The sequence below is a fragment of the Oncorhynchus keta genome, chromosome 4 (genome assembly GCF_023373465.1).
Source record: "Oncorhynchus keta strain PuntledgeMale-10-30-2019 chromosome 4, Oket_V2, whole genome shotgun sequence".
NCBI classification, from domain to species: domain Eukaryota; kingdom Metazoa; phylum Chordata; class Actinopteri; order Salmoniformes; family Salmonidae; genus Oncorhynchus; species Oncorhynchus keta.
The window spans coordinates 45,201,175-45,227,801 of record NC_068424.1 but is presented as its reverse complement, the minus strand read 5'-3'; the positions used below and the strand labels follow the sequence as shown (position 1 = coordinate 45,227,801).

Below are 26,627 nucleotides of genomic sequence, written 5' to 3'. Positions count from 1 at the left end.
TTTTAGAGCAATGGCTTCTTCCCTGCTGAGCGGCCTTTCAGGTTATGTCGATATAGGACTCGTTTTACTGTGGATATAGATACTTTTGTACCCGTTTCCTCCAGCATCTTCACAAGGTCATTTGCTGTTGTTCTGGGATTGATTTACACTTTCCGCACCAAAGTACGTTCATCTCTAGGAGACAGAAACAATCTCCTTCCTGAGCGGTATGACGGCTGCGTGTCTCATGGTGTTTATACTTGCGTACTATCTTCAGGCACTTGGAAATTGCTCCGAAGGATATATCAGACTTGTGGAGGTCTAGAATTTTTCTTCTGAGGTCTTGGCTGATTCCTTTTGATTTTCCCATGAATTCGAGCAAAGAGGCACTGAATTTGAAGGTAGGCCTTGAAATACATCCACAGGTACACCTCCAATTGACTCAAATGATGTCAATTAGCCTATCAGAAGCTTCTAAAGCCATGACATAATTTTCTGGAATTTTCCAAGTTGTTTAAAGGCACAGTCAACTCAGTGGGTCAATTTCAGAACCACTGGAATTGTGATAGAATTAATTATAAGTGAAATAATCTGTCTGTAAACAATTGTTGGAAAAATTGCTTGTGTCATGCACAAAGTAGATGTCCTAACCGACTTGCCAAAACAATAGTTTGTTAACAAGACATTTGTGGAGTGGTTGAAAAACAATTTTTAATGATTCCAACCTAATTGTATGTAAACTTCGACTTCAACTGTAAGTAGTAGATTAAGGAGGGTCAAGTTATGAAATTGGTGGAATTAGAGTATAATAGCTAAAGAGAGGTGTTTTCTCCATGTCTCCAGATTATATCTTCAAACTAAGGGCAACCGTGGTATGCCATTCCTGACAGGGAAATGCGTTCATCATGCATGATGATGTATACAGGTCAGATAGCTAGCTTCATTTTCAGATATTACACATTTCTAATTTTGACAGAAAGTGGTTTCATTTCAAGCTAAAGTGTACTGTTAGCTAGCTAGCTGACTGGCTCCTTAGCTGGCTGGCTCCCTAGCTGACATTATTATTTGTTTCCCCAGAGTTGTTTGCTTTTCTAGTTGGAGCCTAATGTTAGCTAGCTAACATTGAACCTGGTTGGTTAGCTCCCAGCACTGTGGCATTGTTCATTGTTGTTTAACTAGCGAACGTTAGCTGGCTGTCTCCTTACCTAATGTTACGTGTGTATACCACCTGTTGAATATGGCGGTGTCAGTTAACGTCTGCAAAAAAAGCATCATCAAATTGTTACCAGCTGAGCTGGTTAGGCTGTTTTCATGTTATCCAGATGTAAACAAATCGTCAGCCAAAGCGCCATGTGTGCACTCCGAGGGCGAAATGAGATGAGTGGGGCTTAAGCTTAAGAGGGTGTGAACAATGCTGAATGGGTGTAGACAAAGAAGAGCTCCTCACGAGATATCAAAACATTCAAAGGCCATTTTCTCAAAAGTGAGTTTACAAGTTGATCAACTTTCAAAGCAGAATTACTTTCCCATTGTTCCTCAAATGCAGTGTATGATATACCATTTTGTAGCTCTGAGTCTCTACTTTTATCCAATGTAATAAAAATCACCATTTCAAATTTTGCAATATAAGACCGAATCCAGGTGATGAGTCACAGAGAAAAAGCCATATCTCAGACTGGCCAATAAAAATAAAAGATTAAGATGGGTAAAAGAACAGACACTGGACAGAGGAACTCTGTCTAAAAGCCCAGCATCCCGGAGTCGCCTCTTCACTGTTGAAATTGAGACTGGTGTTTTGCTGGTATTATTTAATGAAGCTGCCAGTTGAGGACTTGTGAGGAGTCGGATTCTCAAACTAATGTACTTGTCCTCTTTCTCAGTTGTGCACCGGGGCCTCCCTCTCCTCTTTCTATTCTGGTTAGAGACAGTTTGCACTGTTCTGCGAAGGAAGTAGTACACAGCGTTATACAAGATCTTCAGTTTCTTGTCAATTTCTCACATGGAATAGCCTTCATTTCTCAGAACAAGAACAGACTGACGAGTTTCAGAAGAAAGTTCTTTGTTTCTGACCATTTTGAGCCTATACTCTAACCCACAAATGCTGACTCAACTAGTCTAAAGGTCAGTTTTATTGCTTATTTAAAATCAAAACAACAGTTTTCAGCTGTGCTAACATAATTGAAAAATGTTTTTTTAAGGTAAATTACTACACCTTTTATAGGGTTAGTGTTCCCACACGGCCATATCTCCATGTTACAGTGCTGGTTTAGACAGATGGAACACATAGGCCGCCACCTTTACCTAAATATCATACTGTTACCATGGTTACTCCATGAATTTTCAGTCTGACTAAAAAAGACGCAAGCCAGAAAAAGTCTCTGCAAGCCAGAATGTTGATTTTTTATTTTAATTTTTTTATTTACACTTACTTTTACCAGATCTACATGCTGTTGGTTCTTTTGGCAGCGCCTGTAGGTTCTGTCGTTTGGATTTTCTCTTGATGCATTGCATGTCATGCACAATATGTAAACCATAGTCGAATGTAACCAAACTTGGTCTACCGAAGCACATTTCCTCGCAATTACCTGAAAGTGTTTGCTGTTTGTTTGTCACGTGCGAATTTCATCAATATTGAAAATCAAATCCGGAAATACAAAATGATCATTGGCGATTTTAGCATGTCTTGGTGGAGCACAAAAAAAGTGGGATGCATGCCAGTAAAGCCACTACACAACAACACATTAATTGCACTATAAAGGTGACAAACGGTGCCCACAAACTGTTAGGGCCTAAATAACGCTCTCCCAACAGCAGAGAACCAACATCTTACCACTGCTACACCTGGCTTTCAAATGTGGTTTTCACTGACTATGGAGATGTACAAACTATGGAATAAGGTGGATAAGAGGCCATCTGTAATTTCGATTAAGACATTAATGAGCGAGCGACGACGGACATAGTCAATATAACTATTTGTTCAGTACAGCGACATAATTCAGAACATGGGCCGTTCTTACAGTGTACTCCCTGTACAACAAGTCAGAACCGTAGGATAAATAAAGGGGGCATACAAACAGAAAACGAAAGCTCTTACAATATTCGATGATCACATTTCTCTAAAACAGGATATAGGCTACATGTGCACCACCAAGTTAGAACAGTAGGTGAAATTAAGAGGTGAAAATAGACCAAATTATTAGGGTGAGGCACATTGAACGCCGTTTGGGTCTTTGAGTGTCAAAAAAGATACACGTTAAAAAAGGTTTTAATTTGACACGTCAAATAACAATTCTATTATAGAACGTTATTAGTGCTTAAATGTGCACGTGCAAGCCAAGCACCACCACTACTATCTATCAAAGCCATACAAAAAAAGGTTAGCAAACAAGCACACACCGGCCACAAACGATGTGTTTACAATACATCATTGGTGAAAATATACCAAATTATTAGGGTGAGGCACATGGGCTACTAACAACTTACTACACAACATACAGTATTACTTTCTACGCTACAGTATACATATCTCCCTTGCATATTACATAATTTATGCAGCAGCATACAAGGCATTTTTGGACTCACCTTATGAAGGTGGCGCAGCCAGTCCTTTGTGGGCAAATTTTGTCATCAAACAGTCAAAGTCTGGCATTCTCTGGATTTATGGTGGTGGTGGTGGGAGGGGGGGGGACACATCCACTCCATTGAATTGTTAGTGGTTGCTTTGCAATGCTTCCAGTTAGCCACTGACTCCTTCCTGACATAATTATTGTTGACATTTTTCCAACTTGTGTAATCTTTATTTCCAATGGCCGATGAGCACTGATACATTTTATCTATAATTTCTCTTCATATGACAAGGATTAAAATGATTTTTCCAGTAGATTGTCGACTTGATTCATGATGATGACTGCTAGCTAAGACTTTGAAAGTGAGATGATGACAAAATGTGGGGCTCAAATCAGGTGGGGTTCTGCCTTGAATGATGGGTCGCCACTGAAACTGGTATACAGACAAGCCAGTGGAGGCTGCTGAGGGCAGAACGGCTCATAATAATGGCTGGAGTGGAGTGTAATGGCTGGAATCATTCCATTGACTCCATTTCAGCCATTATTATGAGCCAACCTTCCCTCAGCAGCCTCCACTGAGGCCAGTGTACTGAAGGTCGGGTTAATAACACTTGCCTGTGGATATTTTGTATCAGATTACCTCAGAAATAGGGACAAAAATCGGCAGGTAAATAAAGTTGAAATGAAGTTTGTTCAACATTCTGATTTGTAATGGGACTGTTCGGGAATGCTGAGCCTTACATGCTGACCAAACCGCTCGCGCATGTGCGATCAGGACATGCAGGTTGAAATATCAAAACAAACTCTGAAACAATTATATTAATTTGGGGACAGGTCGAAAAGCATTAAACATGTATGGCAATTTAACTAGCTAGCTTGCTGTAGCTAACTAATTTGTCCTGGGATATAAATATTGGTTTGATATTTTACCTGAAATGCACAAGGTCCTCTACTCCGACAATTAATCCACAGATAAAACAATAAACCAAATTCATTTCTCGTCATCTCTTCTTCCTTCAGGCTTTTTCTTCTTCTTTGGACTTCATATGGTGGTTGGCAACCAACTTTACAGTGCATTACCCGACTGGAGTGTGGATGTCATTTCATCTTTCAATCACCCATGTGGGTATATGCTCCTAAAAACCAATGAGGAGATTTGAGCGTCACAAATAGAACCAAGTTCTATTTTAGCATCTGGCCACGTAGACGCTTGCGAGCGTGTAAATATTTCACTCTGATAAGAGGCAACCCCCACATGTGCCAATTAGCCATCTAGCATGCTTCGAACACCTATGTTTAAGCTAACTGTGGAGAAAATGTAGTTAGTCAACTGGAGACACAGTGTATAGATATGTGCAAAACTGCAGCATTAAGTGTATATTTATTATGTCAAAGAATATTTCTTGCTGACATGAAAGATATGGGGCATATGTTTAAAAAACAATGAGACGTTTCCAAACGTTAAAACAGTGTTGGAATAGTAGTTTGTGGGCGACTAATGGCTAAAAACCCGACAGTACATAAGGAAAAGGGTTTTCGATAAGTAGCTATTCGAGCACAAGATGTAGGCCTCCAACTGTTCACAGCACAACTCCAACTACAAGATCAGCACTCACAGAGAAATCAAAGGGTGTGTTCTTAAATTCACTCTACGGTGTCAGAGTGCGCTCAAAGCATTGTAGTCTTTATTTTTCCCAATGAAGTTAACCCCAAACCACACCCGTTATTCAGAGGGACGTTCTACTACGCACCCATTGGCTAGCTAGCGTTGTCTCACTCACAGGCGATCAGCGCAGAGACCTTCCAAGGTAAGGATGGAAAATGTAATATAACAATTAGAAACCTACCTTAATGCAGGCCTATTATTATCATCACATTTGGTAACATTTGCCCATGTATTTATTTTCAGTTTCAATGAGTTGTCAATTTCTCAGAACTCTGCTGAATTCCCTCAATTGAAGGTTGCTTATTATTCATAATTTCTCAAATATGAATTAGCTAATTATTCAGTCGAATACGCTATGCTACAGCCATTGAATCGGTCTTAAGCATTAAAGGGACGTTAATGGCTAGCTCGGTCCACGACATTATGTTATTATAATTGTTCAATCTTGAAATACGAGGGAAAATGTTATTAATCAGTGACTGAAATTTCGCGCTACGTGATATCCACTTCCGGACTTGGAGAGCGCCCGGTTTTGGCTTAACTGCGTTGGGAAAAAAGAAAGACGCGTTCAGACCGCACACTGACTCTCTGGCCAAGGAGTAGCGAGCATTCTGATCGGTGGTCACGCACCCAAGATAACTGGCGAACGTTGGTTAGCTACTTCCAGACACAAATGAGAGAACACCTCACTCTGACCATGTTATTTGACCTACTAGCAGAGCTGGTTAGCCTGTTTTCATGTTATCTAGTGCTGCTGGCACAGTTAGTCACCGATGTTTACTGACGCTGGCGATAGTCAATGGTTAAATTCATCAGTTATTATGCGCTCTGGCACACAGACGAGTGTTCTGAAAACGGAGTAGATAGCCAGTTAATTTACCAGCGCACCCAAAATTGTCTTTACCCTAGGGGATTAAATCATCCTCTATAATATTGTGGAACTACTGTGCGATAAAGAGATCACATCGCTTTTAGAATCTGTAACATAGCCTAATGCGGCGACACTGTCACAAAACCCACGCTCACCTTAACACTTATTGTTCGTCTTTGAACCCTCATTCACCGGAGTGGTATACTACGAAGCAAGCTAGATCTACTCAGGCGTTTCTAAAGCTAGTTAGCTTCACATTGCAGATCAGTCTCCATCTGTACTACGACCGTAGCTATTGCTCGTCTGCCTGTTGCTAACTCTAGCAGGTTTATAACTGAGCATATGTTGCAGGTGGCTAGTCGAATGCCGAACTCTTCAATTAATACAATGCTAAACCATGCAGCCTGGTCTCATAGACTAAACGTAGCATAGTAAACTGAATCCGGGAACTCATAATAGTGTATTATACAACAGGTGGGTTGTATATAAAACCGCATTCCAGTCGCTGTCTGTTCCACAAGTTACTACCGGCTAAATCTATGACATTAAAATACATTAAAATACCTATTTACTCTGTTCCATTTCACTGCGGCAATCCACTGTCTCATCAGCCCAATCCACTAAAAAAGCACAATATCTCACATTTCTTTTAAACTAACATTTAATTTTCAACAACGGAAAGACTGTATAAACCTTGCTGTCTGTCTCTCTGACATTTGCAACATTGTTTTAATATTCACATTTGATATCCAGGTGTCCCATAGTAATGAACATGCCTGGATGAGATAGACAGGCAGGCAGCGAATCTCATCCAGTCGAAATCATGAATCAACTGGCATTATTTTTATGGCTCACGTTAGCCACCGAGTGAACGTTAGCGTTACCCACCTAGCAAATGTTAGTGTTAGCCAACTTGCTAATGTTAGCCACAATATATTGGAATTCGTAACATATATGTTTTGCAAATTCAAAACATATTGTACGAATTGCAATTACAAACATATTACATAAATTGCAATTCTTAACATGTCAAATTAATTGTAATACGTAACATAGTGATGAAATGGATGACATGAACATGTGACATGAATACCATTAAGGCAACGAAGATTATTTTATAAAATCAATTAACTACGTTTAAATGTTGACGTGATTAAATTAACCACGTAATAATTAACTTATTATCAATCTTGGGGCACCACCGAAAAAGTTTGTTTAATGAGTTACCGTTTCTCGAATTAACTCGAGAATATCAGAATATACCGTTATCCTACTAGTCATCCATTAATTATTATTACCTCATATCAGTCTCATTATGAAAGTTATTGACTTCAAATCTGCACGAACCCTAGTCTGCATGATGATTCAGCAATAAACAAATTGGCTTATTTATTTACTAACTAAATAATCACACAGAATTACATAAACACACACACAGGATAGATTATACGTCGATTACTAACATAATACAATGAAAAGTCCCTAGTGGACTAACCCGATATGATGGCATGTTACACAATGAAAGGGATGGGGAAAGAAAGAGCAGAAGAAGGAGAGACAAAGGAATTCAACTATCGTACATACAGTTGAATAATATGTTCAACGTAAATATGGATAGTTAACACCCTAACAACCGCTCATTCGGATTTAGTAATGCAATGTACATATTTACGTTGACCCTTTTCTGGTCTGGTAGAGTCTAACCATTTTACATGTGTAGCCACAGCTCCACACTTTCTGGTCTTGTAGTTTTAAACCATTTGTGACGTCCAGCTTACCGTCCGTATGAGTCTAATGTAAATTTTGTTAGGAGTCCTTTTATAAGCACTCTGGAAAAAGGGGCGTTCCAACCTTTTGGCATAATGTCTGTGCTAACGTGGGCGTGGTTACTTTACATGAAAACAATTATCTAATTTAGAAGACTTAAAATCACATTTAATCTTCTCACAAATAGTTTCATATTTAATCATATAAGTTTTACAACATTTAGACGTAACTCTGACATATACATTGTGAAAGCTCTTAAAGTTACAATGTTTCCGTTATAATGTCTTCAATGATACCACAAAACAATAACTGATCTGACATGTTCCCTCCCGATTATTTCCCACATTCTCTATGTTAGAAATATTGTTTTAATGTCCAATCTTTTGATGTTAAAGTATTTAGGCCAGAGTCTCTCTCTACACACAAAGGATTTTTAACTCAATACTACAGAGCAGAAGGGAGGGTCTCTGCCAGGTATTTACGATCTGGTTGTTAAGTCATAAAACTCTGGTGGGAGAGGTGGGGGGTCCAGCTATCTGTCAGCCCTGTGTTGAGCTGATCTGGCGCCTATAATCCTCACCCAAGAGAGAGAGTCATGACAATATCCACAAATTAACACATACCATACTTTTTGAGATGTCCCGGATTTACATTTACTATGTTACGTCTACCCCTTGATCCATGGACAAGCAGTGCTACATTTTTATTTGTGCTGAAATCAAAATTAAACAGAAGTTACCTTGCAAATTCAGCAGGCTATCATGTGAAAGACTTTTAGTGCTGTATTTATTTGATTACTTTGGTGCGCTTTGATGTGCACAGGCACCTTTTTTCCCCACTCCTACCGATAATATAATTATATTGATAATATAATTGTAGTAAGTCATACAAAAGTTTTACTGTGCATGAAGTTTTGTAATGACAGTATATACATATGAGATGAGTCGTGTAGGGTTTGTAAACATTCTATAAAGTGGCATAGTTTAAAGTGACTATTACATCCAAATTGTAATTATTAAAGTGGCTAAAGATTGAGTCAGTATGTTGGCAGCAGTCACTCAATGTTAGTGATAGCTGTTTAACAGTCTGATGGATTTGAGATTGAAAAACAGCTTCTGTCTCTCGATCCCAGCTTTGATGCACCTGTACTGACCTCGCCTTCTGGATGATAGCGGGGTGAACAGGCAATGGCTCGGGTGGTTGTTGTCCTTGATCTTTTTGGCTTTCCTGTGACATCGGGTGGTGTAGGTGTCCTGGAGAGCAGGTAGTTTGCACCCTGTGATGCGTTGTGCAGACCTCACTACCCTCTGGAGAGCCTTACGGTTGTGGGCGGAGCAGTTGCCGTACCAGGCGGTGATACAGCCTGACATGATGCTCTCGATTGTGCATCTGTAAAAGTTTGTGTTTTTGGTGACAAGCAGAATTTCTTCAGCCTCCTGAGGTTGAAGAGGCGCTGTTGCGCATTCTTCACCACGCTGTCTGTGTGGGTGGACCATTTCAGTTTGTTCGTGATGTGTATGCCGAGGAACTTAACTTTCCACATTCTCCACTATTGTCCCGTCAATGTGGATAGGGGGGTGCTCCCTCTGCTGTTTCCTGAAGTCCACAATCATCTCCTTTCTTTTGTTGACGTTGAGTGTGAGGTTATTTTCCTGACACCACACTCCGAGGGCCCTCACCTCCTCCCCGTAGGCCATCTCGTCGTTGTTGGTAATCAAGCCTACCACTGTAGTGTCGTCTGCAAAAATGATGATTGAGTCGGAGGCGTGCATGGCCACGCAGTCATGGGTGAACAGGGAGTACAGGAGAGAGCTGAGAACGTACCCTTGTGGGACCCCAGTGTTGAGGATCAGCGGAGATGATCACCACCTGGGGGCGGTCCGTCAGGAAGTCCAGGACCCAGTTGCACAGGGCGGGGTCGAGAACAAGGGTCTCGAGCTTAATGACGAGTTTGGAGGGTACTATGGTGTTAAATGCTAAGCTGTAGTTGATGAACAGCAGTCTTACATAGGTATTTATCTTGTCCTCTTGGGTTAGGGCAATGTGCAGTGTGATTGTGTCGTATGTGGACCTATTGGGGCGGTAAGCAAATTGGAGTGGGTCTAGGGTGTCAGGTAGGGTGGAGGTGATATGATCCTTAACTAGTCTCTAAAAGCATTTCATGATGACGGAGGTGAGTGCTATGGGGCGATAGTCATTTAGCTCAGTTACCTTAGATTTCTTGGGAACTGGAACAATGGTGGCCCCCTCGAAGCATGTGGGAACAGCAGACTGGGATAAGGATTGATTGACTATGTGCGTAAACACACCAGCCAGCTGGTCTGCGCATGCTCTGAGGACGCGGCTAGGGATGCCGTCTGGGCCTGCAGCCCTGTGAGGGTTAACACATTTAAATGCTTTACTCACATTGGCTGCGGTGAAGGAGAGCCTGCAGGTTTTGGTAGTGGGCCGTGTCGTTGCCACTGTATTGTCTTCAAAGCGAGCAAAGAAGTTGTTTAGTTTGTATGGGAGTAGGACATTGTGGTCTGCGACGGGACTGGTTTTCTTTTTGTAGTCAGTGATTGACTGTAGACCCTGCCACATACTGTACCTCTCGTGTCTGAGCCGGTGAATTGTGACTATACTTTGTCTCTATACTCTGACGCTTAGCTTGTTTGATTGCCTTGTGGAGGGAATAGCTACACCGTTTGTATTCGGTCATGTTTCCGGTCGACTTGCCCTAATTAAAAGCAGTGGTTCGGGCTTTCAGTTTTGCCGTAATGCTGCCATCAATCCACGGTTTCTGGTTGGGGAAGGTTTTAATAGTTGCTGTGGGTACACATGCTCAATGGGTGACATGTCTGTTGAGTATGCAGGCCATGGAAGAACTGGGCCATTTTCGGCTTCCAGGAATTTTGTACAGATCCTTGCGAAATGGGGACGTGCATTATAATGCTGAAACATGAAGTGATGGCGGTGGATGAATGGGACGACAATGAGACTCAGGATCTCGACACGGTGCTTTCATATTGCCATTGATGAAACGCAATTGTGTTCGTTGTCCGGAATTTGTGCCTGTCCATACCATAACCCCACCGCCACCATGGGGCATTCTGTTAACAACGTTGACATCCGAAATCCGCTCGCCCACAAAACGCCATCCACATGGTCTGCAGTTGTGAGGCCGGTTGGACGTACTGCCAAATTCTCTAAAATGATGTCGGAGGCGGCTTATGGTAGAGAAATTAACATTTAATTCTCTGGCAACTTCACATTTTAGAGTTGCCTTTTATTGTCCCCAGCACAAGGGGGACAATCAGCTTCTTGATGTGCCACACCTGTCAGGTGGATGGATTATCTTGGCAAAGGAGAAATGCTCACTAAGAGGGATGTAGACTAATTTGTGCACAACATTTGAGAGAAGCTTTTTGTGCATATGGAACATTTCTGGGATCTTTTATTTCAGCTCATGAAACATGGGACCAACACTTTACATGTTGGGTTTATATTTTTGTTCAGTGTAGTTATGCCACATTCAGGTGCTAGTTAGAACTATTAAACTCTTGATAACTTGTTGTAGTTATACACATGCCACGTTCAAAGAATCAGCATGTCGGAAATTTGAATCTCCTAGTTCTGACTAGCATGTGAATGTGTCAATTAGCCCGTAGTTTGCATGTCACATGCTTCCCAGTGGAAACAGATAGCTCATTTTATGACACATGTTTTTGTTTGTTTTGGTGTTTTTCCAGCTGTTCCTGCACACATCATTTTTTCTTGAGGCAATGCGAAGTTTGGTAGCCGAAGTCTACGCCCCTTCGTTGGTGATTGGTCAACAGTACTCCTCCTAGTAAGTGTGGGAACTTTTGTCAGGTTCATGTGCTAGTTGGAACTCGGAAACTTCCGACTTGCTAACTGGTTGAACGTAGTCTGTTGTCATTCAACTAGAGATGACTAGTTTTCAGGCAAATGTTTTCACTTGAGAAATACTGCACCAAACATCTTAGTTAGATGTAAAATTGCGAGACTAAGACCTCCTCGGCAAAAACATCTAAATTAATTTAAGATTTCTAGATTTATCTTAGATGAATTCTGACTATTTTGTATACTGTGTATACTGTGTATACTGGCTATGTTGTTGCTACAGCTTCGCAAGAGGAGCAAACAGTAATATTGATGTTCTCTCTCAAGCAGTCTTTTAGGAGAGTATGCAAGACACAGATGTTTGCTTCACCTAGCCGAGTTCTACTAGGAGCAAAAGGCAGGCACCTTTAGGTTAGATCTGACGGAGTCAATGCCATAGAAATGTTCAGTACCTGGCTAAAAGGTGAGACAATTTCATGGTACCAGTTATCCCAAGTTGAACTCAGAATTGACCAACGTTACCTCACTAACTCCTCAAACTATATTCGTAGTATAGGGCTCAGGTAGCCTAGTGTAAATAACTTTTAAACTTGACTTAACCTATGTGTCCAATTACAGTGTGACGCTGGCAGTAGCCTAAACTATGGGGACATCTAGTGGTATCTTTTTCCCTGCTAAAAAGAAGTGGCCATTTGGCCCCAAAAAATCCAACAAGGAACATCTCTGATACTGTCCTTGGAATCTCTCAAATCTGGAGTCCCTGGCTCCTACCAACTCGCTCTGACAGGTGAGCTCAATGGCGACAACAAACAATTCGGATTTCAATGATTTACAACGAATATGATATGTTTGGAAAGTTTAAAAAACATATGAGTATTTCTTATAAAGTTTAGTTGAGGTTCATTAATCAATGAATGCTCCGGTAGACTTTTCCCACCTACAAACAGACCGCCTAGGCCTACCACAAAAATGACCATGAAACAAAGTGCATTCATGGATTTCTACATCCATCACTGGGGCCCGAGCTCCCTGCCATCCAGGACCTCTATACCAGGCGGTGTCAGAGGAAGGCCCTAAAAATGGTCAAAGACTCGAGCCACACAAGTCATGGACGGTTCTCTCAGCTACCGCACGGCAAGTCCGGAACTAACAGGACCCTGAACAGCTTCAACCCCCAAGCTACAGTGCCTTCAGAAAATATTCACACTCCTTGACTTTTTCCACATTTTGTTGTGTTTCAGCCTCAATTTAAAATGGATTAAATTAAGATTTTTGTTGTCACTGGCCTACACACAATAGCGAATATTTTTCCCCCTGACATTTTTACCAATTAATAAAGAACGAAAAGTTGAAATGTCTAAATAACCTAGCCTAAATAAATTCAGGAGTAAAAATTGGCTTAACAAGTCACATAAGTTGCATGGATTCGTTCTGTGCATGAATACTTATGTAAATGAGATATTTCTATATTTTATTTTATTTTCAATAAGTTGGCAAGAGTTTCTAAAAACATATTTTTACTTTGTCATTATGGGGTATTGTGTTTAGATTGGTGAGATTAAAACATTAATATTTAATCAATTTTTAATTTCGGCTGTAACACAACAAAATGTGGAATAAGTCAAGGGGTATGGATACTTTCTGAAGGCTGATGACTGCTAAATAGTTAGTTAAAATAGTTAACCAATTGAGTACCACAGTATGAGTGAAAATACTCATAATACCTGGTGGTAATAATTTTCTCACCATTCATTTTTGCATCCGGGATTTTCAAACTACTTCATATAAGGTCTGTGTTTCGTGTATGCTTGATAACCAAGCAAATCTCTCTTGGAAAATGTAACTTTTATCAATATATTCACCTGTAATTACCCCCCTAAAAACGAAATGCTAATGTGGCTAACATACAGAACTACACATCTTGTCGCAATCTTTAACATCATCCCTTAAGGCACATTTGTCATTGTGAACTCATGGACAAGTAGCATGTAACCTAGCAAGTAGATATTATAACCTTTTTAGTTTCTCATGTAAATAATTGATAGTGTTTCTCATGTGTACTCTTGTTTAGCATTTTTCAGATTACCTAGCTAGCTACTGTAGCATATCTAAATTACTGGAATTTTTAAAATTACCCTCTGGCCTTTGTAGCGAACTAGCTAACCTTAGGTCTCATGTAGGAGGCTGCTGTCTGCACAGTTGCAAATGTTCTCACTGAGGTGCATCTTGAGGACACATTAGCACAGTTGATGCCTGCAGGAGTCACTGCTAACATTCCTCCATTCCTGAACCACAGAAGGTTCACAAAGTGAGATACTGTACATCTCAGAAGAAACATAGCGAGAAACAGGATCCATGTTGAGAGGGGAAATGCTTGACTAAAAGATGTTAAAATCCTGAGATTCCCACCTTATCTGCATTGTTATAGTAATGTGCTGGTGCGCTTGTAAACCTCCAAGAGCCACTCATCAGAGAAGTAGCTGTTGATTGGGAATCAAGAACAAACAATGAGGCATGAGAATTGGGTGTTGAGGGGCCACATTGTCCAAGGTGGGTTTTTATGATTAAAAAAAGAAGCATTTTAAGTTCAGATAAAGATGTTGATACAGCATTGAAAAAGACCCACCATTGACCAAATGTCTCTTTGTTTTCCAGTCCAACAGGAGTGCATCCCTCAGACCATCCGGATCATGGACATCCTGTGACGGTGTGATCCAGTTGTGGAGACAACTGCACATCGAGCCTGTGGACGAACAGCTCAGTAACTCATCAAATATGATACAATATTGTAGATGCATCAACATTTTGACTTTATGCCCCCTTTTCCCCGTTGTCTCTCCCATCCTGCATTTACCAGAAAAAAGAAGCTCCACACAACAAAGGGACTATGAAATAATTTAAACATGACAGGTTCCTTCTTTTTTCTCATCTTATTCAACTGTTACCATGCACCTGCAAAAAAGATAGCACAGATGTGCGAGTGCCTTTTTGAATTTTAAACTTTACATAATATAAATTCCCACTGTGCCCATGATAAAATGCAATTAACAAAAATGTGAGGATATGCACTCAGACCAGCCATTGCGATTGAATTTACACTAACTACATTACTGTGTGTGTATGAACTATGTGGAATATTTTTGGACTATTGTTTTCCATGAAAATAGGTACAGAAGGCGCAATAAGAACACTGATCCATTTACCCCCCAAAAAAAAAACTGATTGGAATAAAAATGTGTTTCCGGATGTTCGCTATTGCAGTAGCAACTTTGGGAGCATGTGGTCCTTGAAATAACTGCTCTAGTCCAGCATTATGAGTCTGCCAGAGGTCGTCAGGCTGGATAGGTATGGTGATGGAGGCTTTGGTGGTCCACACAACGAAGAAGCAAGTGTGCCGTCCAGTGATGTGGAGCTGCCCTTAGACCTGGTGCCAGTAAGGATGGTCTTTACAGAAGCTGTAAGACCCTCCCTCCTCCTGGATATAGAAATATTTTGACCTCACTGCCTCTTCAATGGTAAAATCCCATGCATCATATGGACACTTGACCACCACTGCTCTGGTGCGCTCCAGACCATCCGGTGATGCCACCAGGGTCCCAGACCCTGTGACCCAAGGCCCTGACTCCTGCACATCAATCCCTGTAGCCATTGATGTCCTCCTCTTCGTTATCTGTGCCCCACTTTACAGACAACACCCCGTCTAGCAACTGATCTGAGTACCCTTTTTGGCACGCTTGGACCTAACCACTGCTCCAAATTTGCTGGCCGTCAACCTCCCCCTCCTCATGGTGTGCATGTTGGGGTTGGTGTGCTGTCCAGCTATTGCCTGCCGTATAGCTTCCTGCTGCACCCCCGATAGTGCCATGCCAGGAGGATGTCTGCATGCCCCAGGTGCCATTGTTTTTTAACAATGTCCGGTACAGACAGGAAGGGTAGCGGTTGTTCTTGCTCAGGTTCAAGGGGACATGCCATTCCACTGAACCTGCCCCAGAGACGGTTCCTTAGACACTGGAGATCTTTCTCTGTGGGCTCTCAGGACTGAGGGTTGTAGTCTTGGGCCGGGTACATGTCCTCCACTGGCTCCACCTGGTTGGGCACGGCTGGCTTCCTCCACACGCATTCCACATCCGTTCAGCCGATATTGTGAACTGCAAAAATAGCCAATGCATGGCTACACTTATGAGTTCCACGGGGGCATTTGCATGTGGTAGAGAGAATCCCCTGGTCACCTGTAGAGACCTGCCAAGAGGAAGGATGTTAAGTGCCACTTTCAATGCATTTCAATGCCACCTTTCAATGCATGACTTTGAACACCTTGAAATGCATTTGTTGTAAGAAATGTGCTATATAAATGAACCCAGGATCCCAGAACCCGCGACCCAAAATCCTGACTCCTGCACATCCATCCCTGTAGCCATTTTGAATGCCTTGATGCCCTCTTCGTTATCTGTTCCCCATTTACAAACACCCCATCCAACAACTGAACACTTTGAAATGCATTCGTTGTAATAAATATGCAATAGAAATAGTTTGATTTGATTGATGACATTACAGCTGTATTTAATAAAATATAATTTTCACATGAGGATAAGGGCAGTTTTTTCCCATAAACTTTTAATTGATAACTTGGGATTTTATCACTTGACATATCAATCATAGGATCATATATATATATCAAGACTGCATGTACCACTCCGAATAAATAAATATTGTGCCTTTGAAGATTTCTCTCTGGACATGAAACTACCATAGAGGCTGGATGTCTAACAAAGTCGATTTTGAATGGCAATTGAGTTTTAGATTCATTCTCGTCAATGACAGCATTCTAGAACTGAGTTATCACTCATCAAAGTCTGGTATCCGGGGTAATCTGGTTAATGATTATATAATTGATTAAGTGGCTAACCCTTTCCTTGTAGAATATTGACAGCTGTATAGAACACATTGCATTGCTAAGATGCTCAAATTTAACATAATAGCAACACTCACTGACAGGATAACTTTATCCCTCATGCTGGCCCTAGGGTCCATGCAGATATTCTATCTAGGTAGCTATAATCCAGCACAGTGGGTGCTTCATAATACCCATAAAACCTAGCTGCGTCTGGAATTGTAGAACTACTTCATATAAGGTCTCTGTGTTTCGTGTTGACTTACCCTAGCGTGACGTTTTGATAGCCATGTAATTCTCTCAGACAAGGTGAGTTCTATTTGCCTGAATTTACTAAAACATTTTTAAAAATAAGTTAATTAGCAACAGAGAAGACCTCAGCCAGACTACAAATTCTTGCAGGAATCTCCAACACATAATCTTTAGCCAACACTGTCAGCTACAGTTTACCAGTGTGATCAGAGACTTTTGGGCCCAATCCACGAATGTATGTCCCCTTTCTCTGTTTTAGCTAGCCACTGACTACACTTTAGCTAGCTAGTTAGCAGAGCAGTAGATTATTTTTTGTACAGTATGTAAACTTTGTTGTCTGTTTCAGACCTTACGGCTTTTTTCAAGGATGAGCATAACTTTAAAAGGGGATAAGACCACTATATATGTATGGCAATGTGGAGAAGTGCAGCTAGTGGGGGCAATTTACCGGTTTGGTCAGGGCCTGGGGTGTTCCCATTCTTCTCTGCAGATACACTCAAGCTCTGTCAGGTGGATGGGGAGCGTCGCTGCGTAGCCATTTCCAGGTCTCCAGAGATTTTCGAGCGGGCTCAAGTCCGGGCTCTGGCTGGGCCACTCAAGGACATTCAGAGACTTGTCCCGAAGCCACTCCTGTGTTGTCTTGGCTGTGTGCTTAGGGTCGATGTCCTGTTGGAAAGTGAACCTTCACTCCAGTCTCAGGTCTGGAGCACTCTGGAGTAGGTTTTCATCTAGGATCTCTCTGTACTTTGCTCATATCATCTTTCCATCGATCCTGACTAGTCTCACAGTCCGTGCCACTAAAAAACATCCCCACAGCTTGATCCGTAGGGATGGTGCCAGGCTTCCTGCTGATGTGTCACTTGGCATTCAGGCCAAAGAACTCAGTATTGGTGTCATCAGACCAGAGAATCTTGTTTCTCATGATCCGAGAGTCCTTAGGTGCCTTTTGCAAACTCCAAGCGGGCTGTCACGTGCCTTTTACTGAGAAGTGGCTTCCGTCTGGCCCCCCATTTGTGTTTCTGGAAGGTTCTCCCATCTCCACAGAGGAACTCTGGAGCTTTGTCAGTGTGACCACCGGGTTCTTGGTCACCTCCCTGACCAAGGCCCTTCTCCTCCGATTGCTCAGTTTGGCCGGGCGGCCAGTTCTAGGAAGAGTCTTGGTGGTTTCAAACTCCTTCCATTTAAGAATGATGGAGGCCACTGTGTTATTGGGGAACTTCAATGCGGCAGAAATGTTTTGGTACCCTTCCTCATATCTGTGCCTTGACACAATCCTGTCTCGGAGCTCTACGGACAATTCCTTCAACCTCATGGCTTGGTTTTTGCTCTGACATGCATTGTCAACTGTGGGACCTTATATAGACAGGTGTGTGCCTTACCAAATGATGTCAAATCAATTGAATTTACCACAGGTGGACTCCAATCAAGTAATATAAACATATCAAGGATGATCAATGGAAACAGGATGCACCTGAGCTAAATTTCGAGTCTCGCAGCAAAGGGTCTGAATAAACAAGGTGTTTCTGTATTTTTTATTTTATACATTTGCTAAAATTTGTATAAACTGGTTTTCGCTTCGTCATTATGGGGTATTGTGTGTAGATTGAGGAGGGTAAAACAAATATTTAATCAATTTTAGAATAAGGCTGTAACATATCAAAATGTGGAAATAGTCATGGGGTCTGAACTTTCCGAATGCACTTTATATGTACACATCTACCTCATTTCCCTCGTACCCCTCCCTACACATGGAATCGGTACTGGTACCTCGTGTATATAGCAAAGTTGTTACTCGTAATATATATATATATATTTTTTTATTCCTTGTGTTATTATTTTTCTATTTTTGCTCTGCATTGTTGGGAAGCGCCGGTAAGTAAACATTTCATTGTTAGTGTACACCTGTTTTTTACGAAGCATGTGACAAATAATAAGGTGCACGTTGATCTTGATGCTCCATTCCCAAAAAATATTGACGGTAATTATTCTAGCAACATGACAATAGATGCGTGAATGCCATTTTACAAATACAAATATTCTCGCTTTTATCCATAAAAATATCATCATGTCAATTTGCCTAACCACACAGCCTAGATGTAGCCTAGAGAGCACGTACCAAGACCAGAGTAGTCACATTGACAAAACTGTCCGTAGATGCGATGGAAACACTTTAGATTTTAAAAAATTCTACATGAACATTTAAGCGAAAAAGTACATTTTGTGTGCACGATGTCATCACGCACTGATATCTATCCGCAACAAGTCATTTTGGTGGAAACACCACTGGCGGGAACATGCGCATATTTTCTTTATACTGATTTTAGAATATCCACATAAAAGTATGTCGCCAATTGGATGGAAACCTAGCTACAGGCACTGTGTCCTTTGTCAGTGATTCACAAGGACTGTCATTGTACTCTCTTAGGCCATTAAAACCACAACTGTAGCCATCCCTAACAAGGGTGGATTGTTAAAAAATTGCAGTAATTTTTTCTCTCATCCTGGAGTTAAGAAAAAATGTATATAATCAAATAGACTGTGGAATATAATCATAATAATAATACGTTCCAGACCAGGCAACATGCCTTGTGGAGGTCTTTGAAAAAAAGCATATGGTTCTAATTTATCCATATCTTGTTTTTTCTTCTTCTACAATAATATGTCCACCTAATAATTTCTTTAATGTTTGCAGGAGTGAAAACAGCTGTCGTCTGGCTCTGACCATACTCAGCTGAGGCTCACATTCATGGAACATTTAAAGACAAATAGGCCATCCCTTTCTGAGTGTTTTCACACAGAGCATCACTCTGTTCTATTGCATGGGAGTTCAGCATGTGGTCAAAAAAGAGTGACAGTGGAAAGGTGTACTTTGTGTATCAGCGCTCCCCCACCCCCAAACTCCATCCATCTGTTATGTAGAAAAAAACAGCATCCTTTTGACAAACTACTCCTCACAAGTCAGGACTTAGGGGGAGCTGAAAGTTTAAATGTAATGCATAGGATAGTATTACTTCAGTACTTTACAATGCTCAGCAAATACCCCCATATAACCTGCATGGTAATACAATTAGCCCTACACATTAATTACTCAAAGTTATATTTACTCATTGGTTGAAAAGTTGGATGTTTTGATGTTTTGATAATATTCCAGAAGGGGGCAGTAGAGGTTTGTAACGAAACCATCCTTGACTTGTGGCTCTTCCTCACGGCTTTGTTAGATGTAACTGGAGTGGCTTTAGAGGCTCTTTCTTTCATAAAGCTAGTGGCAGTTTATGAGGGATTATAGGAATATGGTTAACAACGCTACATTGATTTTCATATTCTGTGAAAGGCAATAGACTGGAACTTATTCTTTTCGTTGTGGAGTAATATTCCGTCCCCAGTCAGTCAGTGTGAAAACATGCCAGATTGTGTAAGGATGAGGAGGCTCAGCTGCATGTTGAAGTAGTGTGGCTGAGCACCAGAGGGACCAGCAGGCCTAATGTGTTCCAGGGCCCCGTCCAGCACCTACATATGTTCATACACACACATGTTTTGTTCTTCTATCCTCGTGGGGACCTAAAATTAATTTCCATTCAAAATCCTATTTTCCCTTAACCCTAACCTTAACCCTAACCACTAACCCTAATTGCAACCCTAAACTTAACCCTTACGCCTGAAATAGCCTTTGTCCTCATGGGTATGTGGGAAATGTCTCCACGAGAGAGAATTTCTTGTTTTACTATCCTCGTGGGGACTTTGGGGGATTTTAGGTCCCCACCATGATATAATAACACACACACATACCTACTGTAGGCCCTAACTCACTGCTCTTACACCTTCCCCAATATAAATACTCAAAACTAGGCCTAAACTCCGAAACCCCTTGTTCTGTCACTTGTCATTGTTCATAAAGATATTCCCTCCCACTATCATAAATCCTGTATTCCCAGGCCCAGTTCTGAAGTAATGTATGTGCCCACAGACATAAATACTAGCATATGGACATGTTAGCATTCAGCCTAGCTGTAGCAGGGTTTGAAATGCCAAGTAAACAATTACCTCATACAGCCTCAGGCTGGCCATGCAGATTGAGTGGCGTTGCCCTATCACAGGATATCTCTTCATGGTTTTTAGATACAGCCTCCCACCCCAACAAAGTTATGTTCCACATTGGGTGCCTGCCTGGGAGGCTTAGAACTTCTCTAGATGTGCTTGAAATAAAATAGAATCAGATAATTCATAGCATGAGAATAAAGCTGTCCCAGATGAAGAAACACAAGTATAAAGTCGAGTAGTGTGATACCAGAGAGCCGTATGAACTGTGAGAGATTGGGATCACATCGATGGCCAAATGGAGTTAACCCTGGGGCTTTACTAAAAGCTCTGTTATTGACTATGGAGTATTTTTACTGGGTCTGTACCCCTCGGGATTGGTTTAAAATTAGCTCCAGAGATATGCCATCTTGGATTAGTATAGTTAATTTTTGTGTGATATATTACTAATTAGTAGGTTTGAAACAATTCTGGGTGAATTGCGGTGACCTCTGCTCTGGCTAGATAAAAACGCAATTGTGGTCTTATTTTACAGGGAAACGGAATCAAGTTCGTATAAAACATTTGGTGCCTCCGGCCAATGGTTTATAGTTATGTAAGTCACACATTTACTGTCGTAGCTAATGTGTAGGAAAGAGATTTAAAGGTACACCCAGTATAAACGAGCCTTTGCTTTTATCCCGCACCAGAAAGGACAGAGACGTTGGTCATGCAGTGTTCCATTGACAGGACTGTTAACGGAGATCGGAGTTAAAAGGACCGGTTAGATTAGAATAACAAAACAGAACGGCTTTTTATGACTCAATTAAATACTCTGTGAAAGAAAAAGAGAGAGAACAGGATTAACCGACAGTACAAGTATTCCAACCAAGCCCACGCATGATTTTATTTCTCTATCATAAACAGCTCAAATGAGCTATTATGTTGGTGTTTTTATGCACGTCCCACCAATTGCTACGCAGGATATTCATTTGGTTGGAGAAATGGATCTGGTCTAATGTTGGGAAGGAAAGAAAGGGAAATGTGGCCAAATAACAATTACTTGAGGGGCTCACCTCATAGTACTCAGAACTACAGTAAGGGGACCAGAGGTTGGGCATTTATGAAAGAATTCTGTAATTTCAACTGCGTTTGACTTTCACTCAGGATTATTGGGCACAAGTAATCGAAAGCGGCTGCATAGTTGCGAGCCAAGAAGTTGTAAACATTTAAGATATTTCGCAGCTCTAAGTTTTGACTTGAGTCACTCTGACAACTTTGTTCAGAAAGTACACCGTTCTGTTCTCACAGGCTGAGGCTGTGGGGCGGTTCCTCCTCTGCAGTGCAGTGTGGGTCCTGACTGTGCTGTGCCTGGTTGGTCCACATCTGGAGCGCAGCCCGCCAGGCCAGGTACGAGGTATGCTCTGAGGCTCTGCCACTCTGGACCACGGGGACTCGTTAAGGTAACGGGAGAAATTTAGCACGGGCTGGGGAAATAAACCTGCATCCAAATGTAATGGGTCTGGCAGTAAAAGTATTAAATTGTACACAACTTAGCCGGAGGGGGACCACGGCCGACTCAGGAAGGACTACATGTAGACATGCAGAGCTATTTAGCGAAATGAGGAGTGCATGACACCCTCATCAAAACTGTGTGGATGTATTAGTCATTAAGTGTTGAAACACCACTCGTTCGCTTGCTCCCTCCCTATCTATCCCTCTATCCCTCTCTTCAGTTGTATCTGTGAGCACATTGTTGGCACCAGGAGAAAAGCAACAATACATCACAGCTGAGTCCCAAATAGCATCCTATTCCCTATATAGAGAACTACTTTTGACTAGGGAGAGATTGATGTGCGCGTGTCAAATTGTTTTGAGTTTAGAATCAACATGACCCCCCCCAAGTATTTTATGCTCGCAATTAGTGTTACCTTGACTACGAATTCAAGAGTTTCCGTTTTATATATGAACTAAACTGACCAGAAGGTCTACCTCGTACAGAGAGAATAGTGAACATTATTGACAGGCCTCTGTGAGTGCAGGACTGAAATGATTCCAGTCCTGCAATAGCTTGCTTTACTTGACAGTGTTGGTGGCGCGTAGAGTAAAGACCCTAACTTTGTCATATCACAACTGAGAGAGTGTTAGAGTGCACAATAAGTTCCATCAGAACTTCTTTCAGCCACCCTCTTGCCCCTTTTACAACAAAACCATTAACTAAAGCTGTCTCTCCCTCAGCTCTGAGGTAATTTAGACCAGAAAAAAAAACATTTTATGAGCACTTAATGTTAATGTAACACTAGCATCGTAGTCATGAGCTCATGTTCTTCTCCTCTCCATGCCCTCTGACCAGCGAAGTGTGATATAGGGCCTGCCAGAACGTTTGGCAAAATTGTCTGTATTTTTTTTAATACCAAAACCTTGTTTTTCCCAGCTCGTCTTGACCTGAAAGACTTAGCTGAAAATGTGCAGTGCTTTGATTATAGAAATATACAGCACAACCACATCAGGATTCCCATATGCTGTGTAAGCTTTGAGATTTGACTTGCCAATGTTTGTTTTGCCAATGTTTTATGTAGAGCAAACCAGCAGATATGTTGCGTTGAAGATTGACAGCAATACCACAATACAGCAATTTACAGTCACACTCATTTTTTAGGCAAGTTCATATTGTTAAAAAAAATGTTTTTTTTTTTAATGTAAATTAAAAAACAGCAGAATAATTATTCTATCATAATCTCTCGTACTTGGACATCATCTTAATAAAATGCTCTGTAAAGGTTTTATATATTTTCCTCTGAGGTCATACATCATGCATTATCATAAGATTTGGGAATTTCTCAGGGAGGAACACGAAACGCCTCTCTAGACGAGTCCCGCTCTGATGAAAATGTCAGAGGTTGTATTCTGATTGCCTACCTGTAAATCATTTGTCATAACCTATACTAGCATGCAATATTTATTGGCTGTGAGCACTGTCCAACTCCACATGAGTTCCAAAGTGATTCTGTATATCCAGTATGAATTATTGCCTATTACTTTTAAGATTGTTTATGGTTGCATATTGTCTATTCATTTCATTTTGCACAGATTTCTCAATTGATTTCATATGAGATTGGTTTCCTTACGTTTATTGGGCAATTTGGGCAAATAGCCTAACCCTGGAGTACCTCATCCACTTTCTTACCTGGAATACAAACTAGTAAACTCTGACAACTCAACCTTTTTCCACACCGAGTATAAGCCAATTGCTTCTTCATTTTCATTTAAATGCTAAACTCACCATAAGCATCTCTGCTTTATGTACAGTATAAAGCACTGTATGTTTGTTTTACCATATCACTCTTACAAGCACACCATTTCTTGACAACAGAGGTAAAACAGCAACCATGATAAGAGGACAACACTCAAGACTCTACCCCTCATTGATGCTGCTGCATGTGCTGATCTGTGTGAGTTCCGCTTCCTCTTATCAGGCTGGATAATCAGACAGTGAAAGGTGCCTATCATCTCCACGGTACACAGGGCTTTTTTCCTTTCCCTCTCAGGATGTAAGGGAGGTTCCCCCTGGCTGAATCTCCACAGGGGCCCAGCGTACAGCAGCGATCCCAGGGCAGGATAACACACTCTCAGGCCCTGCTCGGTTTGTGGCCAGATCCCACCGGCAGTTTCCTAACACGACACCTCAGACAAAAGGGCCTTCCCTCGACGGGTGATAGTTGCTAAGTGACGGTCTACCTCACTGTACTGTACCTGCTGATGGGGGGGGATATTCACAGCTGAGAGGAGATAAGGACCAGGGAGAGCCCTTCGGCCCTGTGATAAGGCCCCAGTGCAGAGCTCTGTATGGGTCTGTTGCCATGTTACACCTCTTTGAAGCTTTCCCACAGCTGATTTATGTTCTTCTCTCCCGGCCCATTCATCTGCCATGTCACAGCTGTTTACCCCTGTTGCTATCGTTGTTGTTGTTGTTGTTGTTGTTCCACTGCATTTTAAGAGCTTTATAATGAGAAGGTGGTGGATATGTTATACTTTTTTTTTTCTGTTACCAAGTCCCGGCTTGAAAAATCAAAGTGTTTGAGGAGACACGGGCTGACGGGCTCCTTATCCACTTCACATTACGGAGGGAGAAAGGAGGGCGTGATGTTTTTCTTTCTATGATGGTGTTAATCAGTATGGCAGTGTGACTGAAGAGAAGGGCCTCGCGCCTTACCGTCAAAGAGATTCCAGTCAAAGTACGTACACTGTCTGGAAACGGTCTTAAATTTGCTGCACCTGTGTAACATCATCAATGTATCTAAGTCTTCAGTGAGACATGATTTGGTGCCCTAATGCCCTTATGACATATCAACACAGCTGTATTTTAGGATCCGGGGCCCTATCTGTCACATTCACTCGTGTCTTATCAAACACAAACAGTGTATAACCAACTATCATATTTTTCACAAGAAAAACTAAACTCCTCTTTCTCGTAGATGTTTCCCAGACACCTAACCGGCATCTCTTGGCAACACTCCCTCCCTACATTCCTTCCCTCTCTCCTTCCCACAGTGCACCTCGGCCAGCCAACAAAGACACAAAGATGTAAACAGACAGAATGAACGCTGGCTGATCCAAAACTACTCAGAGAGAGGGTCATAGGAAGTATTTATTTTGACCAAAAACAAACAGGCCCAAATTGTGTAAATATTAAATGTTTTATTTGACAGTTGCTAGGATGCTGACATTGAGTGACCCCTCCCTTGTTCGAGCGCAGTATCTAGAGAAAATAGGTATACATTTCTTCTGTGTTTGATACAAGGTGTAATATATGAACTCCCATTCCTGGGTTAATATGATTTGATAAATACATGTACACATCCCAGGTGACATGTTCAAAGATAACTAAATAAAAAGACTATGGAATTCAAAGCTTGGGAAAATGTATCCTTTCACATTTCCACTAATCACTCTTCAACACTTGATTGTAAAGGAATTTTGGTTAACAGGTCATAAGCACTCCGATTTAATGTTGAGGTTAACGAGATCCCTAAAATCATTTGAGTTTCATTAAATGATCTGTAATAACATTTTCTGCCTCTGTAGCCAACATCACTCAACCCGGTTGATACACAGTTGAGGCAAAGCCAAAACCACTTTTTTAAATAAATTGAGAAATGTCAGTGGTCATTTGTCATCTAGATTCCCGTTGCAGTAAATTCAAGAAGTGGGGAATGATTTGATGTATTTCAAACATTTTGCTAATATTATGACAAGCAAGTTATTTTTCACCCTTTTAATGCTTAAAAAGTATGAAATATTCTGCCTCTATAATGATAAGCAGTTTGTTTTAAGTTGCATATTTGTTAGCCCGCCAATATTTATACTGCTTCTTGCTCAGGCTTCCCTTAGAATAATACTGCAATACATGTTTTTCTCTGCAGGCATCTAAGTCATTACTCATTTCTACCCTCAAACAGTAATCTCAGAAAAATTCAACTGTAGCGCTAGTACACAATACATACTGCATACTGTAATGGCAGGAATGTTTTGAATTATGTAACATTTCAGTGGTGTAAAGTACTTAAGTAAAAATACTTTAAAGTAGTTTTTATGGTACTTGTACTTTACAATTTATAATTTTGGCAACTTTCACTTTTACTTCACCTCATTCCTAAAGAAAATAATGTCATTTGTACTCCATACATTTTCCCTGACACCCAAATGTTACATATTGAATGCTTAGCAGAACAGGAAAATGGTCCAATTCATGCACTTATCAAGAGAATATCCCTGGTC

General features: G+C 41.2%; 1 protein-coding gene and 2 long non-coding RNA genes across 4 annotated transcripts in view; 2 read left to right on the top strand and 1 right to left on the bottom strand.

The window, feature by feature from the left end:
• LOC118375564 (rho guanine nucleotide exchange factor 37-like) overlaps positions 1–6,439 on the bottom strand; it is a 29,134-nt gene extending 22,695 nt beyond the window's left edge. The window contains exon 1 of one of the 2 annotated variants that reach the window (XM_035762151.2): positions 6,238–6,439. The gene's annotated coding sequence lies outside the window, so the exon portion shown is untranslated. Of the gene's footprint in view, positions 1–4,475; positions 4,597–6,237 lie in introns of those variants that run through there. The other variant, XM_035762158.2, reaches the window with a different exon arrangement.
• On the top strand, positions 4,783–14,490 carry LOC118375590 (uncharacterized). The gene is made up of 4 exons (XR_004823853.2): positions 4,783–5,353; positions 11,581–11,678; positions 14,121–14,242; positions 14,348–14,490. It is a non-coding gene; the product is annotated as an uncharacterized LOC118375590 (long non-coding RNA).
• A 3,952-nt stretch (positions 14,491–18,442) lies between these two features.
• LOC118383572 (uncharacterized) lies at positions 18,443–25,755 on the top strand. Its single transcript, XR_004825647.2, has 4 exons — positions 18,443–18,707; positions 22,161–22,312; positions 24,223–24,301; positions 24,398–25,755. It is a non-coding gene; the product is annotated as an uncharacterized LOC118383572 (long non-coding RNA).
• Positions 25,756–26,627: the final 872 nt, after the last annotated feature.